This window comes from Balaenoptera acutorostrata, chromosome 3, assembly GCF_949987535.1.
Source record: "Balaenoptera acutorostrata chromosome 3, mBalAcu1.1, whole genome shotgun sequence".
NCBI lineage: Eukaryota > Metazoa > Chordata > Mammalia > Artiodactyla > Balaenopteridae > Balaenoptera > Balaenoptera acutorostrata.
In genome coordinates, this window is record NC_080066.1 from 2503088 (window position 1) to 2523588 (window position 20501).

The following is a 20501-nucleotide window of genomic DNA, read 5'->3' on the forward strand; positions in this document are numbered from 1 at the left end:
GGAAGGCATGCTTTAGAAGGATGGAGAGAGCCCTGGAGAGACTGGACAAGCCCACTGGGCCTGACCTTGAGCTGGGCGCCTCTTCCTGCTGCACTAAAACCGTATTGATTCTTCCAGTGCCCCGTTCTCCTCTGGAATCTTCTCCGCTTTTATACAGGTTTGACTAGTTTAATTAAACTTCAACCTGTCACTTAGTTTGGACCCTTCCCTCACTGTGGGCTTGCTCTTTTGGTTTTTTTTCCCCAAGTTATCATGAGTGCACTGAAGCCGATATATTGTTTTGTTTTCCTGCCAATGCTATATTCTGAAGTTTTATTATCTAGTGACCAAGGTTTCCCTTTGTCTTTAGACAAACCAGATTCCAAGAATGAAAGTGTTTCAGGTACGGGACTTTCCAACTCCTTCTTGGTCCGTGGGCTCATGATCTCCGCTGGAGCTTTTCTTCTTTCTCGCCCCCTGGTAGTAGAGCCCCAAGGGGATCCCTCTGTACATGCGAGGTTGAGACCCCCAGCTCTAGAGGGTACCAGGGGCTGTATATCAAGGACACAGGGATGCTCTCTGAAGAGAAAGAGAGACGAGTATGTCCTCTCCTGCCCTTGTCTCTTGGCTTCTTTCGGTTTTCTTGGCCTTTTTTCTTCTTGAAATAAGTTCATTTTCCCTTCCTTTGCAGCCAGTGTGGAAGGAGGGTCTCCTTGCTAAAGCAGGCACCCCCTCCCCAGTTTAGTGCCTGCAGGAGGCTCAGGAGAAAGACAGGCTAACATTGGTCTAGCCCAGTTCCCAAGGCTCCAGGGCTTTTTAATAATAAGCAGATTTTTGGGGGAGGAAGGAAGGCAAATAAATTTTTTTGGCCCAAAAAAACAGTCTCCTTAAATCCAATAGTCGGTCTGTGTTAACCACAACCGTCTTTGTGGCTTCAAGTCATGAGTTCACGGCTGTCTGAAGTTCACCGAGCGGCGGTAACAATGTTTTTTTGCTTTGTGGGAACTTCAAATGGTCGACTGCCCTCCACCCCCTCATCCCCCTCCTCCCCACAGGCTCACTTCCTTGTAAACTGCCTCTGCCTGGGCTTCTGGAGATGAACCCCGTTCTCTCTACAGGAGGTAAAAGAGGCTCTGATAGCACGCCTCCCATGTGCTTCCAAAACCTGGCTCCTGACACCAGCTCTGACCTTTAGGATGCTGGCGCGTTGCTGGCTGCTTCCCAGCTCAGGGCCTCTTGTACTTGAGTGAACTCTTTCCTAGGACGATGTTTTCCAAAGGTGACAGAAGCCAGTATTGCCTGGACATCGGGAAGAGAGAGGAAGAGGTGCCTCATTAGCCCCTAAAACAAAGACTTCCCAAAGCCCCTCTGTGTTAACCGCTAACCAACTAACCATTAACTGACTAACAGACCTAGGGCTTCCCTCTCTCGTCCGGGATCTCAGGCTGCAGCCTTGCTCGTGTATGGGGCCTCTCTCCCGGGCTGAGTCACTGCAGTGCGACACAGGCAGCCGGCCTTTTGAGGGTGAGGAATGAGTGTACTTCCAGGGAAGTCATGCTGTATGCAAGTTACTCACAGTTAGGAAAATCACACAGGGAAGTGCATCCTTCCCTCTGTCCCTACTCTGTTGTACTTCCAGCACGGGTGAGGTTTTCCCTCTTTTCCCCAGCCTTTGAGGGAAATGAATGCTGAAGATTTTCTCTGCCTGGAATTAATGGCGCAGACCAGGTTCTAGCCCAGCCCCTCACTCCTGACGCCCTAAACGGGTTACTCTGGTCTCGACTTCTTTACCCAGCCTCTCTCTTTTTCTAAGGACCTGGGCCTTTGTCACCTCCCTCTCGTTGTACACATCCAACTCCTCGATGAGTTCCAACCTACCCTCCTCTGTCTTTTCGAGTCTTCCTTTGTTACAAGGCTTCTTTCCCAAAGCCCCTTGTTTGGGTCTGATGTAAATTTGTGTCGTAGAAGGAACTCATATTTACTCAAGATAGCTCAGCTTTTAGACCAAATGTCAAATTTCATCACCAGAGAAAAATCAGAGCTTTGGAGAACGATCCCATAGAAATGATTTTATTCACTGAGTTTGAGATGAAGGAAAGAATGTATTTGTTTGTTTGTTTGTTTTTGCTTTTCTTTTTTTAAAATTCTGTTATTTTATTGAAGTATAGTTGATTTACAATGTTGTGTTAGTTTCAGGTGGACGGCAAAGTGATTCGGTTTATATATATAAACTGAATTTATATATATAAATATATATAATTTATATAAATATATATAACACACACACATATATATATATTCTTTTTCAAATTCTTTTCCCTTATAGGTTATTACAAGATATTGAGTGTAGTTCCCTGTGCTATACAGTAGGTCTGTGTTGGCTATCTATTTTACATGTACTAGCGTGTATATGTTAATCCCAAATTCCCAATTTATTGGGAAAATTCCCTCTCCCTCTTTCCCCTTTGGTAACCATAAGTTTGTTTTCTATGTCTGTGAGTCTTCTGTTTTGTAAATAAGTTAATTTGTATCATTTTTTAGGATTACACATGTAAGTAAGTTACATCACATGATATTTGTCTTTCTCGGGTTTACTTCACTTAATATGATAATCTCTAGGTCCATCCATGTTGCTGCAAATGGCATTATTTCATTCTTGTTTATGGCTGAGTAGTATTCCATTGTATAGATGTACCACATCTTCTTTATGCATTCATCTGTTGATGGACATTTAGGTTACTTCCATGTCTTGGCTATTGTAAATAGAGCTGCAGTGAACATTGGGGTGCATGTATCTTTTCGAATTAGAGTTTTCTCTGGATATGTGCCCAGGAGTGGGATCGCTGGATCATATGATAACTCTATAAAAAATGTATTTTTAATTGAGTATTTTTTATAAGAGGTTTAAAAAGATATTCTAACCACTGCCTATAATTTGTGGTCACCGATGTAAGATGATTAATTGAAAGGGAAAAAGCTCTTTAGAAGCAGATGAATCACAGCCACGTATCTTGCCTTGCTCATACATGTGGCTGTCTTATATTGTTTGCTGTTTTCTTTCTCAGATTTCCGAGTAGAAATTTTTCTTTCTTCTTTTGCAGGAAGAGTTGGAGTAGATGAGCTAGACGACTGGGAGAGCTGAGACGGGGAGAGTTTTGAAGTCCTTCTCTGTCAGAAGCCATGATTTAAACATCAGCATTACGGTAAGTATTTAGAAAAAAATGTAACTGTTCTGTGGTTGACACATCATTGGTTTTGGCTGCAATTCTGAGAACAGGTTAAAGGACGTTGTGAAGGATGAATTTGTTTAAATCACTTTCAACAAACCAGAGGTCTGAGAAAATTAAAGGTTCCTCAGTGATAAGTTATGGGACCACCAACATCCAGAGGGGAGAGCCATCTGACAAGTTGGAAAAATCTTTCTATCTCCTTAGTAGCCACGTGTTCCAATGTGTGAAAGCAAAGCAAAGCTTAATACACTGGGGTTTTCTTTTTGAACTGAGCTGTGGTCATGACAGAGCTTTCAGGGACTCCAAGTTAGACTTTTTAGAGGAGGGCAGAGCCAGGCACGGAAGGGAACAGAAACACCTTTCTAGGGACCGTGCTATCTGCCCTGCCACTCTGGGGCAGGATTTCTCAAAGTGTGTTCCATGGAACACACTTCTCTAGACTGTTAATGCAGTGGAGGCAGGGCTATGAAGATGGGTCTGTGCTCCAGTGAGTGTGAGAAACGTTAAAGTTAACCTTCCTTCCTGAAGGGTCTCAGAAGCGGATGAGCCTCGTGACTCTCCATGGTGTGTAGTCGGCAGGGCTCACCAGAGTCCTGTGGAACGCTCCTTATAGGGCATCCTAAGTCCTGTGTTCATTTGTTCATTAAGTATTTATTAACGCCTGCCCCGCTCGTGTTAGATGCTAAAAGTACAGCGATAAAGAGATTGATGCTTGTGTCTAGATAGAAAATATGGTAAGAAGCAAGTGAGAGCAATTATTGATAGGCACGACAGCCAGAGGTTTAAGAGAATGGTCTCAGGAGTGATGGGCCCTGAGTTTGAATCCTGAGTCTGCCACTTATAAACTGCATGACTTTGAACAAGACACTTAACCTCTCGTTCAATTTCAATATCTGTGAAATTGTGTCAATAGCATCTACCTAGTAAGGTTGTTGTGAGTATTAAAATGATGCATTCACGCTGGCAAATACTAAACCTTATGCAAATGTGAGCAAATCTGTACTTAGAACAATAATGACTGAGTGCGTTGAAGGTGTGTGAGGGCTGACTCGGGAGGAGATAGCGGTGGATGGGAACTTTGAATAGGGCGGTCCAGCACTGCCCTGAAGTACAGACCTGGAAAGATGAGCAATACTGAGCTGTGGAGATGGTATAGGGAGAGAATACAGAGGCAAACACAATTGCACACGGGTATGTCTCATGCAGAGAAATTTGGAAATTTGTTATGCAAACAAATTTGGAATTTGAGAAATTCCAATACCTCTTTAAGATAAAAAAACAAAAAAACTAGGGACTTCCCTGGTGGTCCAGTGGCTAAGACTCTGCGCTCCCAATGCAGGGGGACTGGGTTCGATCCCTGGTCAGGGAACTAGATCCCACATGCCACAACTAAAGATCCTGCATGCTGCAACTAAGACCCAGCACAGCCAAAATAAATAAATAAGTAAATAAATAAATGAAACAACAACAAACTAGGAATCGAAGGAAACGTCTTCAGCCTAAAAAGAGCACCTATGAAAACCCCACAGCTAACATCATACTTAATTGTGGACCAAAAGCTTTCGCCCTAAGATCAGGATCAAGACGAGGATGCCCGCCCTCATTACCTCTACTCAGTATTCTCCTGGGAGGTCTAGCCAGGGCAGTTAGTGAAGAATACGAAAGGCTTCTGGATTGGAGAGAACGAAGTGAAACTGTCTCTGCTTGCAGGTGACATGATCTCGGGTATGGAAAACCCTAAGGAATCCACTAAACTGTTAGGACTAATAGACACGTTCAGAAAGGTTTCAGGATACAAGATCAATATACAAACATCAACCGTAATGCTGTACACTTAGAACAAACAATCTGAAATGAAATTAAGAAAATAATTCCTTTTACAATAGCATGAAAAAGAATGAAACACAAGCATACCTCGGAGATATTGCAGGTTTGGTTCCAGACCCCCGCAGTAAAGTGAGTATCACGATAAAGCGAGTCACACAAATATTTTGGGTTCCCGGTGCGTATACAAGTTATGTTTACACTGTCTGTAGTCTATTAAGTATGCAGTGGCATCAGGTCTAAAGGAACAATGTACATGCCTTAATTTAAAAATGCTTTACTGCTAAAAAGTACCATCATCTGAGCCTTCAGCAAGTCATAATCTTTTCTCAATAGTAACATTAAAGATCACTGATCACAGATCACAATAACAAATGGAACAATGAAAAAGTTTGAAATATTGTGAGAATTACAAAATGTGACACAGAGACACAAAGTGAGCAAATGCTGTTGGAAAAATGGTGACAATAGACTTGCTCAATGCAGGGTTGCCAACAAACCTTCACTTTGTATGAAAGGCAATATCTGCAAAGTGCAATAAAGTGAAGCACAATAAAACAAGGTGTGCCTGTACTTAGGAATAAATGTAGTTAAATAAGTATAAAACATGCTCTTAAAACTGTAAAATGTTGAACAAAATTAAAGAAAATGCCAAATAAATGGAAGAACATCCCATGTTCACGAATCAGAAAACTTACTATCATTAAAATGGCAATACTCCCTAAATTGATCTATAGATTCAATGCAGTCTCTCTCCAAATCTCAGATGGATTCCTTGTAGAAATCGACAAACTGACCCTAAAATTCATATAGAAATTTAAGGGAGCCAGAATACCCAGAACAATCTTAAAAAAGAGCAGACTTGGAAGACTCACCCTTCCTGATTTCAAAACTTAATACAGTAATTAAGACAGTGGTTCTGGCATAAGGATAGACATATAGATTTTTGGAATAGAATTGATAGACCAGAAATAAACTCCTACATTTATGGTAATTGATTTTTGACAAACGTGCCAAGACAATTCACTGGCAAATAGTCTCTTCAACAAATGTTCTAGGACAACTGGATATCAACATGCAAAAGAATGAAGTTGGACCCCACCTTACACTATATACAAAAATTAACTCAAAATGGATCAAAGGCTTAAATATAAGAGCTAAAACTGTAACACTCTTAGAAGACAACGTGGGTGTTCATCTTCATGACCTTGGGTTATGCAGTGATTTTTCAAGGTATAACACCAAAAGTACAAGTGACAACAGAAAAATAAATTGTGGACTTCAACAAAATTAAAAAATTTTGTGGGGCTTCCCTGGTGGCGCAGTGGTTGAGAATCTGCCTGCCAATGCAGGGGACACGGGTTCGAGTCCTGGTCTGGGAAGATCCCACATGCCGTGGAGCAACTAGGCCCGTGAGCCACAATTACTGAGCCTGCGCGTCTGGAGCCTGTGCTCCGCAACAAGACAGGCCGCGATAGTGAGAGGCCCGCGCACCGCGATGAAGAGTGGCCCCCGCTTGCCGCAACTGGAGAAAGCCCTCGCACAGAAACGAAGACCCAACACAGCCAAAAAATAAATAAATAAATATAAATTTAAAAAAATTTAAAAAAAAATTGCGTATTAAAAGACACCAATAAGAGAGTGAAAAGACAACCTACAGAATGAGAAAAAATATTTGCAAATCATGTATTCTAGACTTGTATCTAGAATATATAAGACCTCTGACAACTCAATAATAAAAAGATAACCTCGGGCTTCCCTGGTGGCACAGTGGTTAAGAATCCGCCTGCCAGTGCAGGGGACACGGGTTCAAGCCCTGGTCCAGGAAGATCCCACATGCCACAGAGCAACTAAGCCCGTGCGCCACAACTACTGAGCCTGCACTCTAGAGCCCGCGAGCCACAACTACTGAGCCCACGAGCCACAACTGAGCCTGCTTGCCTAGAGCCCGTGCTCCACAACAAGAAAAGCCACCGCAATAAGAAGCCCACACACTGCAACAAGAGTAGCCCCCTCTCGCCACAACTAGAGAAAGCCCGCGCGCAGCAATGAAGACCCAACGCAGCCAAAAATAAACTAAATAAAAAATAAATGAATTTATTAAAAATAAAAATAAAAAATAACCTAATTCAAAAATAGGTAAAGATCTGAAATAGGCAAAGAAGATATGTAAATGGCCAATAAGCACATTAGAAGATTTTCAACATCACCAGCCATCATGGAAATGCAAATCGAACCCACAGTGAGATAGCACTTCATAACCCTCTATGAAAGATAGATAGTAACAAGTGTTGGTGAGGATATGGAGAAATTCGAACTCTCGTACACGGCTGGTAGGAATGCAGACTCTTTCCCAAGCAGTTGCTTTGGGAAACAGTCGGGCAGTTCCTAACATAGTTAAACATAGAGTTTACCTTATGACCTGGCATATCCACTCCTAGGTGTACACCCAAGAGAAATGAAAACATTTTTCTATATAAAAACTTTTCATAGCAGTTTTATTTTTTTTAATTTTATTGAAGTCTAGTTGATTAACAATGTTGTGTTAATTTCTGCTGTAAAGAAAGGTGATTCGGTTATACATATATATATTCTTTTTCATATTCTTTTCCATGATGGTTTGTCACAGAATATTGAATATAGTTCCCTGTGCTGTACAGTAGGACCTTGTTGTTTATCCATCCTATATATAATAGTTTGCATCTCCTAGCAGTATTATTCACAGTTGCCAAAGAATAGAAACAACCCGAATGTCTATTAACTGGTGAACAAATAAAACATTGTATATTCATATGATAGGATGTTATTTGATTATAAAGAGGAATGGAATACTGATACATCCTACAGCATAGGTGAATATTGGAAATATGCTCGCTGAAAGAATCCAGACACAAATGACCATGTATTGTATGATTCCATTTATATGACATTTCCAGAACAGGCAAATCTACAGAGACATAAAGTAGATTAATGTTTGCCTAGGACTGGATTGTTTAAGGGGAAATTGAGAATGACTGCTGATGGGTGTGTGGTTTCCTTTGGGGGTGATGAAAATGTCTAAAACTGATTTGATAATGGTCGTACAGCTCCATGGATATACTACAAGCCATTGACGTGTACACTTTAAATTGGTGAGTTGCATGGCGTATGAATTATATATCAATAAAGCTGTTGTATATCATAAGAGAAAGGGATGTGTCTTGGAGGTACGGCTGTCAGCACTCGGTGATGGATGAGATTCGGGGAGTGAGGACAAGGGGGGCAGGAGGCATGACTCCCGAATTCTGGCAACTTCTGAGGAGAGGAAAGACTGGGGGAGGAGGGATTTCTTGGTTTCATTTTTCTTTTCTGTTCTTTCTTTATTTGTTTTTTAATGAGGAGGGCCAGCTTTGAGAATTGAGAGTTCTGTCGTGGACATATTAAGTTTGAGGTACCTGTTGAACATCCAAATAGAGGTGTTCAGTCGACAGTTGAATGTGAGGCTGGAACTCCGAGGAGCGGTTCTGACTGGAGATAGAATGTAGGTAGTAGATAAATCCATGGAGAGGATAACCGAGAGAGGAGAGAGGGATTGTTAATGAGGCTCGGGAGGGGGTGGGGTGGAGGACAGGCAGCCGGGCAGGAAGGGGGAGAGCGCGGGGCCCCCGAGCTCGGGTGGCCTTGACGAGGGTAGCTCGGTAGTGGGAACCCCAGGCCAGAGTGGATTGAGGAGGGCTATGCTTAAGAGCAGTACAGGCAGTGAGGCAAGTGTTTCTAGTGAGGCCGATGCTCATTGCAGCACTATTTACAACAGCCAAGACATGGAAACAACCTAAGTGTCCATCGACAGATGAATCGGTAAAGACGATGTGGTACATACACGCAATGGAATATTACTCAGCCATAAAAAAGAATGAAGTGGGCTTCCCTGGTGGCGCAGTGGTTGAGAGTCTGCCTGCCAGTGCAGGGGGCACGGGTTCGAGCCCTGGTCTGGGAGGATCCCACATGCCGCGGAGCAACTAGGCCCGTGAGCCACAACTACTGAGCCTGCGCGTCTGGAGCCTGTGCTCCGCAACAAGAGAGGCCGCGATGGTGAGATGCCCGCACACCGCAATGAAGAGTGGCCCCCGCTCGCCGCAACTAGAGAAAGCCCTCGCACAGAAACAAAGACCCAACGCAGCCAAAAATAAATAAATAAATAAATAAATAAAAATTTAAAGTGTTTCAGCAAAATATGAGACAAAACAAATACAGCAAAATTAAATGTGTTCAATATAGACGATGGTGTATGGGTGATCACTTTAAAAAAAAAAAAAAAGGAAGTAATGCCATTTGCAGCAACATGGATGGACCTAGAGATTATCATACTAAGTGAAATAAGTAATACAGAGAAAGACAAATATCATATGATATCGTTTATATGTGGAACCTTTAAAAATGATACAAAGGAACTTAGTTACAAAACAGAAACAGACTCACAGACATAGAAAACAAACTTGTGGGCTTCCCTGATGGCGCAGTGGTTAAGAATCCGCCTGCCAATGCAGGGGACGCAGGTTCGAGCCCTGGTCTGGGAAGATCCCACATGCCGCGGAGCAACTAAGCCTGTGCGCCACAACTACTGAGCCCGCGCTCTAGAGCCCGCAAGCCACAACTACTGAAGCCCACATGCCACAAGTACTGAAGCCCGCGTGCCTAGAGCCCGTGCTCCGCAACTAGAGAAGCCACTGCAATGAGAAGCCCGCGCAACTCAAGGAAGAGTAGCCCTCCACTCGACACAGCTAGAGAAAGCCTGTGTGCAGCAATGAAGACCCAAAGTGGCCATAAATTAATTAATTAATTAATTAATTAAAACAAACTTATGATTACCAAAGGGGAAAGGTGGGGGGAAGGGATAAATTAGGAGTTTGGGATTAACATATACACACTACTATATATAAAATAGATTGCCAACAAGGACCTACTGTATAGCACAGGAAACTATATTCAATATCTTGTAACAACCTATAATGGAAAAGAATCTGAAAAAGAATACAAATATTTATATATAAAACACTGCATCACTTTGCTATACACCAAAAACTAACACAACATTGTAAACTAACTATACTTCAATAAAAAGTTTTTAAAATTAAAGATAAATAAATAAAATCTTCATTTGAAATCAGATTAAAGAGAAAAGACATTCCACAGGCTTTTAATGTTATTTATTTATTTATTTATTTATGGCTGTGTTGGGTCTTCGTTTCTATACGAGGGCTTTCTCTAGTTGCGGCGAGCGGGGGCCCCTCTTCATCGCGGTGCGCGGGCCTCTCACTGTCGCGGCCTCTCTTGTTGCGGAGCACAGGCTCCAGACGCGCAGGCTCAGCAATTGTGGCTCACGGGCCTAGTCGCTCCGCGGCATGTGGGATCGTCCCAGACCAGGGCTCGAACCCGTGTCCCCTGCATTGGCAGGCAGATTCTCAACCACTGCGCCACCAGGGAAGCCCTCCACAGGCTTTTAGATGCGGTGCAGGTCTCTCTAAAGTAAAGTCCTGGCTGAACCTACATCACTGCCTTGCATCTCTTCAGACATCAGTGGATCCCAGCACTGGGGCCCCGAGACGACAGTGGGTCCTTGAAGCGAGGTGGAGGGAACAGGGGTGACTTTCTCAAAAGGCACACATACAAACACTCGAGGTGGATGCATTTCATAAGCCTCGAAGGTGCGATGACTGTGGGTCTTACCATTTCCATCAGTGCATTCTTTCCCCCACGCTTCTTTATTCATTTAGATTGTGTGAAAATGGCTCTTTAAGACATATGGTCCTTCAAGTAACAACCTTCTGTTGAGAACTTGGACTGCTCCTTAGGCTATAAAGTGCATTGGATGTTTTGGGTAAACATCATGAGAGCATGATTAAAGACTGCACATTTTGGATGAGCCCAAGTGGTGTTTGTTTTCTCTTTTACAAGGGGTGTGTGTGTGTGTGCACACACGCATGTGTGCGTGCCTACACACTTGAGTGAGTCAGATTTTTAAAGTTGTATCTGACTGTTCTCAGCTCACATTTCTGCCTTTTCTTATGTGGAATGTAAGTGGGCTATCGTAAAACCTTATTTTTAAAACTCAGTGTGTTCTAACTGGCTTGGCATGATGTTAGAAAACATCCTGATTTTTCAAGCCCTGCTTAGAGCCTTCTTGTAAAGATTTTTTTTTCTTGTATATGTGGTTTGAAAAATTATTTTTGTGTGTTTATTGTTGTTTGGTTGTGTTTCCTTGTACATGTAGGGAGCATGTGTTTGGAGATTTTGAGGGAAGAATTTTTCTGTATTACTTTCATGAAAACATTCTTATTCTGAAAGAAGCATCTTTGTTCTAGAGCACAGATCCACAAGGTTTTTAATTTATTATTATGAGAAAATGCTATTAGAAATGTATCCTACTTGAGGAAATTACAGACTTCAAAGAAACCCTGACTTCAGAATCTGCTTTTTTCAGCTGTCCTCTGCCCTAGGTTTAGAGATTTTTACTAACTTCTGGCAACTTCCAATCATGGGAGAATTAGAGTCTGGTTATCTGGGAGGAATCATTTGAACATTAACCCGTCGTTTTGCCTATAAGGCCGTGCTAAAGGGCACTTTTGATATCTTGATCTTAAAAGAGCAAGAGAAGGTGGTCGAAAGGGAAAGGTATCATGTGCTCTGCTCACGTCGGCCCCTTGAGAGAAGCCTGCCTCTGTCTCTCATCATGATCCGGTCGCAAGGTTAGTTTACAGTATCTGCTAATCGTTTTCAGAGACTCGGGCTGTATTTAGCAGGTGCTACTGACAGCATTTCAGATCCTTCCATGGTGGAAAACTGATTCAGTTTTCTCTGCTCCAGGGTGGGTCTGTGCATATTACTTCGTTTCTCAAAATCATTTTGTTTGCCTTGGGCTGCAGCCAGGCCTCTCATGTGGGTGCTGTGTGCTGTGCTACAAACCTCAGGCCCCAGAGCCTGAACTTTGCTTTGTCGGTCAGATCGAGGGGAGTGTGTATGAAGCAGGCATATGGCCTTTGGGAGACTCCAGGGGGCAAAAAAAGAGTGATGTTCATGAGCCTGTATTAGACAGAGCCTTTGGGCAGATTTCTTTGAGATGTGGGAATCTAGGTGACAGGAAGAGAGAAGAGAAGTGGACGGGTAAGAGACTTCTGGGCATTCTGAAATAACTCCGTTTGGCTGCACTTAGAAGCCTGGAGAGCATTTCATGGGCCGGTGGGAGCCCCATGCTGTTTTGTTGGTGCATGTGTGTGGGGGTCTGTGCTTTAGGATGTTGATAATGTACTTAGGGCGTTTCAACTAACAATGCCACTAGTTTCACCATTTAAGTAAAAACTAGGGTTTGTTTGTTTTTTTTTTTTAACTGCTATCCTACTACCAAAACCCTAGTACTGTCTGGCTGTCTAACTAGGAAAAACAAACAAGCCCTTAAAAATCCTCAAGGAATCTTTCTTTGTGATCTTTTATTCAATCCAATTGAAGATGGAGGTCTTATTTAAAATAAAATTTACCATCGAACAGGAAACAGTAACCGTGGAAGAATATAAATACACCTTTGGACTTCTCTGTTCCTTACCTGCTCCCAAACAGACACACACACACACAAACATACACAGAGACACACACACACACGCCATACTTATATTTTGATAAAAAATAGGTAGCAAATGTCTTGAAGGGCAAACAGAAGGTACAGCGCAATCAAGTAAGAGGTTGAATTGAAATTGGAACAAGTCTTGACTTTTCATTTCACTTTCGTTTGGATACTTTTACTAACTCTCTCTGCTGGGTTTAAGGCTTTTCAAACATTCTTTGGCCCTGAGAGGGAGTTGTATAACCATAAAACTGGAGAATCCTGGCCCTAGAATAAATGTTCCTTTAAAAACCCCAAGGACAGAAAATTGAACACAGCTGTGCAAGAGAAAAAAGTGGAGGGAAAAAAGCGCCAAGCCGAGTGATGGTTCAGGGCTGTGGGCGCCCTGACCAAGTTTCCCAGTGCGCCTGGGGCTATGGTTTCTTGATGGGGGCTGAGGAGCTTCAGTGTTCTTTTTGCAAGTTTCAGGAAAAGGTCAAGACCTTCCTTCAGAGCGGTAGGTTTCTGTGATGTGGTGAAGAGCACATCCTGGTTGGTGGCGGTATCTTTTCCTAAGCATATTCTTTTGTTTTCCCTGGAGAGGATTGGAGTTTCTGGTCACTTTCTGAGACGCCATTATTCCGCAAGCCTCCCAGTTCCTACTTAAAAGTAAACCTCAGAGCTTCAGCGTGTGACACCAGAGTCAGAAGAGAGACAAGGTTTTTGAGCCCCAGATTCTCTCAATCCTCTGGCTGCACAGTCAGAGTTTTCCAAAGAATCAAGAGCTTTGCAGCGTGGTCCTGAGAACGTGGCCCTTTGTTCCTTGATGCTCCCTTGGGATGAAAGCCGTGAGGTTGCCTGTCTGATGTTTGCCGCTAGGTCCCACCGTTTGGTGGGTAGCCCACAGGGAGCCGTCGCCGTGGACCCCAGCCTCTGTGCAACCTGGGATTAATCACTTAGCTCTTTGTCAGACCGTGTAATGATGATTCATACTTCTTCCTCTACAAGATTAGATGACTGTAATTTCCATATCCTGGACTGCCCACTAGGGATTTGAATTAATACTTGTCGGTATAGAAAGCAGGATCGTGTTTCTGGGGAGAAAGGCCTGAGCTTGCCCACTTGGCCAGCATCAGAAAACATTTAGGGAGGGCCCTGTTAGGAGCCAGACTCTGGAAATCGATCCTGCCGTCCAGGTTCATCACGCAATTCGCTTCCCTCCCTGCGCTGGTCCAGGTGCCGTGGATTTGCATAAGTGATGCTGAAAGATCAGAATGCACCGGAGCCCGGCACTGAAATTAGTCCCTGTCTAATGAGGAAAATCTTCCCCAAAGAGGTATGTGGAAAGAAGGTCAACTAATTCAGGCTTGTGGGACGGTCTTCCCAAAGCCAGCGGGGATCATGATCCCAGACTGGGGGCTGCGGAGAGAGTAATGGGGGGGGGGGTAAAGAAAAAAATTTTTTACTTTTAAAAAAACTCTGTCTGGGTGCTCTCCCTGTAAAATAGGTATTATTCATTCCTTTCCTCCAGGGAACATTTATTGAACATTTACTATGTCTTAGGCACTGTTGTGGGCACTGGAAATTAACAACCGTCTACAAAACAGACAAAAATCTCTGTCCTCTTGGAATTCACGTTCTCAGGGCGCTGGGGTGGGAATGTAAGCGGAATAAAGCCGAGCCAAGGACTTAGGAGAACCTGGAAGGACTCCTAAATAAGTGTCGTCCTTTGAGGATGTATTTGCGGATATATTTCCTCTCTTCACTCTGATGCAGGGCACGCTCTCCATCCCACTGATGAGGTTACCAGATGTTTGCAGTAGAGCCTCTGAAGGGAATTCCCCATACATGCTAATAAGGAGTCCACGCCGCGTAACAAGTCCAGCAGATAACTTCAGGGTCTTTGAAGGCGTCATCCGCTCTAGACTGAGTCTCTGTTTGGGGGAGCTGAGTGGTGATCCTGTGTTTTTATTTCCTGCGCTGCTGTCTCATTAGTACTTCACTCCAGAAGGCCCGGCGTTCACACACTTTCTCTCTCCTTGGACCCCTTTCCATCATCCGTATTGCACTCTTCTTTTCTTTCTCTTAATTCTCTCCATTTTTCTTTGGTGACTGTGACACAGTGCTTGGCCTCAGAATCACAGAATCTCAGGTTTTTAGAACCACATGGGACCATGGGAGTCAACCTAGAGCAGCAGTTTTTTGGCCTCTGGACTGAGACCAAGTTTTCACCTGGAGCCGTGAAATGAGAATTATCAGAAAATGAAGTCAGTGTTTCAGAACCTAATCAACGGATTCCCCATATCTTTCCTTTCTTTTCTTTTCTTGAAACTTTTCAGCTTTTAGCATCATCTGTCTGCCCCAGAGGTTCCTCCCCCTCCTGAGCTCAGCCCTCCGCCCCCATGCTGCCAGCACCATGGACGCCCCCTTCTCACCCCGTTCTCCCACGCTTACCTGTCCAGAGGGTGCCCTCCTTCTCAGCTTTGTAGCCCCGGCCCCCAAAACAAGAGTCTCTGCCTCAGCCTCAGGGTAGAAAGTCACCCCATGTGCTGCCAGGGAGCTGGCGTTCAGGACCCGCAGTGGGAGCCGCAGACACATTTGAAGCTACAGCGCGTAGTGGTTCGGTTTTAGAGAATTATTGGTACTGTGGTCCCACTTTATTACAGGATTATTAGGCTCTTGTGGGTTGGCTCAAGTGTGCAGCCATCACTTAGAATTGTGTTTCTGGCGGAAAAGAAGGAGAGAATGAGCGTGATAACGGAAGCCCATCGATGGGGAGGTTGCACGCGCTGTGCTCCCACCCAAGGCCGCGCGGGGTGTCGGCCTGTGTCGAGGCTGCGAGACGGTGGCTGCAGAGAAAGCACCCCCGTCCTTCCCGTCCCCAGCGTACGTCTGAGGTCTGGACTTTGCTCCTGGCTCTCCTTCGTGCATCTCGGCGCACAGAGAGGCACCTTTACACAGCGCCCCAGGAGGACCGCAGGAGCTTTGTGTTTTCACGCAGGAGTCAGGGCTGTCTGTCCCCTCTTGGTGTTTGGGGTCAGCCAAGGGAACCACTTTTGGTGCTAAGCTTTGTGATGTCAACCCCTCGTGGAAAGGATCAAGCGTCTGGGTCTGCTCCCGTGTCCGAGTGCCTCCCTCCACCGGCTGGAGCCCTCCGAGCCCGTGTTCCCACTTGAGAAGCCACCTCTGCGTTTCTGCCATGCGATGAATTCACAGCAATCCCATACTTTTAGATCCAGAGCAGCCTAAATGGAGCGTGTCACACTTTGTACCTCTCCCGTTACTCTCAAGACTCAGCGTGGTGTCCAGGAATGTAATGCTGGCCCAGCCCTGTGAGAGGCTGTATCCCCTCCCTGCAGCCAGGACTCGTAACACACGGGCCAAGCTCCCTCCCTGGCAAACTCACGCTTCATCTGGACCACGAGGCCAGCAGTTCTGTTCGTGTTGAGCGTTGTTCTCCACCCATCGCTCTTGAAGCAGCAGCCTGGGAGAGAAGAGTTGGCTTGCGCATCTGGTGTTCAAGCCAGTGACCTACACGTGACCTTGGAGCTCGAAATACTGTCATCCAAACCACTGAAGTTCCCCCTAAGCTTTGAGAGGGAGAGAGAGACAGAGAGACATTGATTGATTGATTGATTCAGACTGTCTGGGGGAGGGTGATTTATTGGTTGAAAAATATTGTTAACCAACGATAATATCCCCCCTTTTGCTTTCTTTAAATCTACCCAGCGGTAACATGTATTCGTCCATGGTGCAGGCAGCCCAAGCTCAGACTCACAGGGGTGTATTAGTGTAGGTGTTAGGAGACGATCAGGTATGTTCTGGTCTTCACTCGCAGATGTCAAAATCCCAAGTTTATGGAGAAAAAGAAAAAGAAAATGATTCCAAGTCCGGTTCCCAAGTTTATGGAGAAAAAGAAAAGGATTCCAAGTCTGGTCCCATCATAGCAGAAATGAGGACAGAATTCAGATCCTGGTGCTTAGTGTTTTCATGCCCTGGAGATGAGCGGCTTAAACCAGTAGGTCTCTTGATTGCTCAAGTTCATTGCCTTGCAGAAAGCAGAACCTTGCAGGAGGCAGGAGCGCTCTGCAGTTCGGCAGAGAGCTCTGTTGTCTTGCTCTCCCTGCACTGACCGTGCTGGCCGATGCCCTGACGTCCTCCTTCCTTCGGAAGTAGGGGCCTCACGGAGGGAACGCTGGAAAGTGAGGCTTCTGCCCAAAAGCATGTGAGTGGCTCCACTTACTCCACTTTCTGCTTGTGAACTGAGGAGCCCCTCTGTCACTCTTGTCACTTTCTAACCTCAGAGGGAAATTAAGAATTGATTAGGGCTTCCCTGGTGGCGCAGTGGTTGAGAGTCTGCCTGCCAATGCAGGGGACACGGGTTCGAGCCCTGGTCTGGGAGGATCCCACATGCCGCGGAGCAACTAGGCCCGTGAGCCACAACTACTGAGCCTGCGCGTTTGGAGCCTGTGCTCCGCAACGAGAGGCCGCGATAGTCAGAGGCCCGCGCACCGCGATGAAGAGCGGCCCCCGCTCGCCGCAACTAGAGAAAGCCCTCGCACAGAAACGAAGACCCAACACAGCCATAAGTAAATAAATAAAATAAATAAAAATTAAAAGAAAAAAAAGACTTGATTAGTCACACCTGGAAGAAAGAGGCGCATGTAACAGTCGCTGAATCAAAATGGGAAACAGAGATCGGAGGGCGCGTCCCAGACATTTACTGCGTGCGCGGAGTGGCGGACCCTGCTGGGTTCTGTGGCTTCAGAGCCAGATGGAGCCCCTGCCCTGTGGACACGAACAGTCTAGAGGTTGGAAATCACAGACCACGTCAGGAAGGGCTCATCGGGAAAGGATGAAGAGGGGTTTTCCAAGTGACAAGGGAGGGAAGGCGTTCTGAGACCAGCCTGGACCCAGCAGCCCTGGTCAGTGTGGTTTCTCATGGTCACCTACTGGGGGAGGGACGGTGGGCCATATGGCTGAAGAGGTGGGAAGGGGCCAGGTCACAGAGGTAGTAGGGACTTTGGACTTTACCCACCAGGCCGGCCGTTCTCACCCTCTGTTTGTCACCAGCACACGGATGCCGCCTGATGCCCACACGTGTCCCAGCCTCCTGGGTGTATCCAAATGTGAGGTTGGCAATAAAGCAAGACATGAAAACCCTTTCTAATCGTCACACCACTCTCAGCCATACGTCCATAGAAGTCAGTCACCACAGATCTCGGTCCGTGTGAGATCATCTCTGGGGCAAATGCAGTTGCCCGAGTATTTATTGGTAACCTGGTCCCTTTGCCCTTCTCCTGATGAGTATCTACACAGGAGAGGGTGAAAGTGACTCTTTTACAGGAACGCGCTTACATTTGCTACTCAAGAACAGCACTTCCAAAGCTTGTCACGTGAGCCTCCGTCAGTGAGAAGGGACCGGGGTGGGGGGGCCGCTGAGACCCACGGGCACGGCTGCTTGGGAGGGTTCCCCCGGGAGCGCTGCAGCCGAGCCCGGGCGGATGAGACGCGTCTGGCAGGCGGGGGGAGGATGGATTTGGGGAGGTGTCGGTGGAGGAGGGAAGAGCCGTGGAGGCCCTTGCAGCAGTCCTGGCCAGAGGCCCTTGAGAGCAGGGATGGCGGAGGGCAGGCGGGGAGGACCCCGGGCAGCGAGATGTGGTCACGGCTGCGAGGTGAGGGCCCAGCGCAGCCAGGGGAACAGGAGCGAGCGTCACCACGAGACAACAGGATCGCGGCAGAACTCGCTCTGGGAGGCGTGGAGACCTCGTGCCGGTGCAAACGGTCAGGGAGTGTCAGACTCCGCCGGCCAGAGGCCAAGTCCACCGCGGGGTCCGTGGTGGGGGAGCAGGTCCTGGGGTGCGGAGGGAGCTGGAATCCAATTGTAAACCTGATGCGGGAGCGCGTGGGTTCTGGGGCGGCCGGGGGACAGCGGTCATGGATGATGGGTGAGGGGGAGAGAGAAAGAAGGTGGGCACGGGCTTGGAGGCGGACGGGGACTGGAGGAACTTGGGGGCGGAGGTGAGAGAGGCGGGAGCGTGGATATTCCTGGGCTTGGGCTCCCCCCCTTCCGTGAACCGAAGAGAAGCTTCATCTCGTGTCTGCCGTGGCCTTCCCCAGAGCTGATCGTTTCTAACACGAAAGGCCAGCGTGAGTCAGTTGGACCCCCAGGAGGGCCAGTTCAAGATGTTCGGATCTAAGTTTCATGTTATAGCATCTGAGAGGACAGAGGATACTGAAGCACCCTCAGACGACCTGCCCCAGCACTTGGAAGGCCCAACTTTGATCTTGTCCTTTTATTTTCAAGAATGACACCTCCAAGTGGAACTCTAGAGTTGAAAAACCTGTTTGCTGTATTTGTAGTAGGATGAAATCTTGAGGTGACCCGGTCTCCTCCCTTTCTGAAGAGTTGTTTTCTTACTGTTTCTCAAGTGTCGATCATGTTTGGCGGTGGATTGAACTGCGGAAAATGAAGGGGAGGGATGCTGTTCTTTGATTGGCTCTGGCGTCAGAGATGCTCTTTTCAGTACCCAGACAACCTGCCAAATAAACATGTTTAATTGGAAAGCAATGCTTTCCGTTTCTTACTCTGTATCAAATATTTTACTTCGGGGCCATGACTTCCCTTCTTGTAGGGGAAAAGAAACATTTCCAATTCGGATTTCTTAAGATGGCGTTGATGACAGGCAAATCTACATAGATTTACTCAAAGTACAATTATGGTAAGTAACCCAGTTACAGATGGGTTGCATTTGGAAGTTTCACTTGAGGTAGATTTTTTTTTAGTGTTTAGACTTTTAATTTTGAGATAATTATAGATTCAAATGCGGCTGTAAGACTTGCTACAGAGGGAGCCTGTGTACCTTTTACCCATTTTCCCCCAATGGTAACATCTGGCAGAACTAGAAAACGACATCATCACCAGGATATTGGCTTTTTTTTTTTTTTGGCTGTGTTGGATCTTCGTTTCTGTGTGAGGGCTTTCTCTAGTTGTGGCGAGTGGGGGCTACTCTTTGTTGCGGTGCACAGGCTTCTCATTGCGGTGGCTTCTCTTGTTGCAGAGCACGGGCTCCAGATGTGCAGGCTCAGTAGTTGTGGCTCACGGGCGCCCAGTTGCTCCGCGGCATGTGGGATCTTCCCAGACCAGGGCTCGAACCCGTGTCCCCTGCATTGGCAGGCAGATTCTCAACCACTGCGCCACCAGGGAAGCCCCAGGATGTTGGCTTTGATGGAGTCAGTAGAACAGGAGAAGGATCCCTCATGCTGTCCTCTCATAGCCCCGTCACCCCATCCCTAACTTCTGATATGCCTTCCACGTCTACGATGTTCTCTTTCAGGAATGTGGTGTAAGTGCAGTCACACAGCATCTAAACTTCGGGGAATGGCATTCTTTCACTCAGCACAGTTCCCTGGATATTCATCCGGGTGCTGCTTGTATCAATAGATTGTTCCCGTTTTATTGCTGAGCGGCCTTCCACGGTACGGGTGCACCAAGTTTATTAAACTGTTATCCATCGAAGACATCTGGCTTGTTTCCAGGTTTTGGTTATTGCAGGTAAAGCTACTGTGAACATTTGTATTCAGGATTTTGTATGAAAGTAAGTTTCCATTTCTCTGGAATAAATATCCAGGAGTGCAGTTGCTAGGCCATATGGTAGTTTGCTTTGGCAGGTTTAGTTTTTGAAGAAACTGCCAAACTGTTTCCCAGAGTAGCCGTGCCATTTTCTATTCCCACCAGCGATGTGTGGTCCAGCTTCTCCCAGCCAGCATTTGGTTTGGTCACTATTTTTTGCATTTTTGCCATTCTGATAGGTGTGTAGGGATATCTCGTTGTTTTAATTTGTATTTCTCTAATGGCTAATGGTGTTGAACATCTTTTTTTTTTTTTAATATCT

At 45.9% G+C, this 20501-nt stretch overlaps 1 protein-coding gene across 6 annotated transcripts in view; it reads left to right on the forward strand.

Annotated features, from left to right (window-relative positions):
* SVIL (supervillin) overlaps positions 1-20501 on the forward strand; it is a 234520-nt gene that overhangs the window by 55471 nt on the left and 158548 nt on the right. For all 6 annotated transcript variants that reach the window (XM_057544478.1, XM_057544481.1, XM_057544484.1 and 3 more), the window contains exon 3: positions 3081-3182. The gene's annotated coding sequence lies outside the window, so the exon portion shown is untranslated. The remainder of the gene's footprint in view (positions 1-3080; positions 3183-20501) is intronic.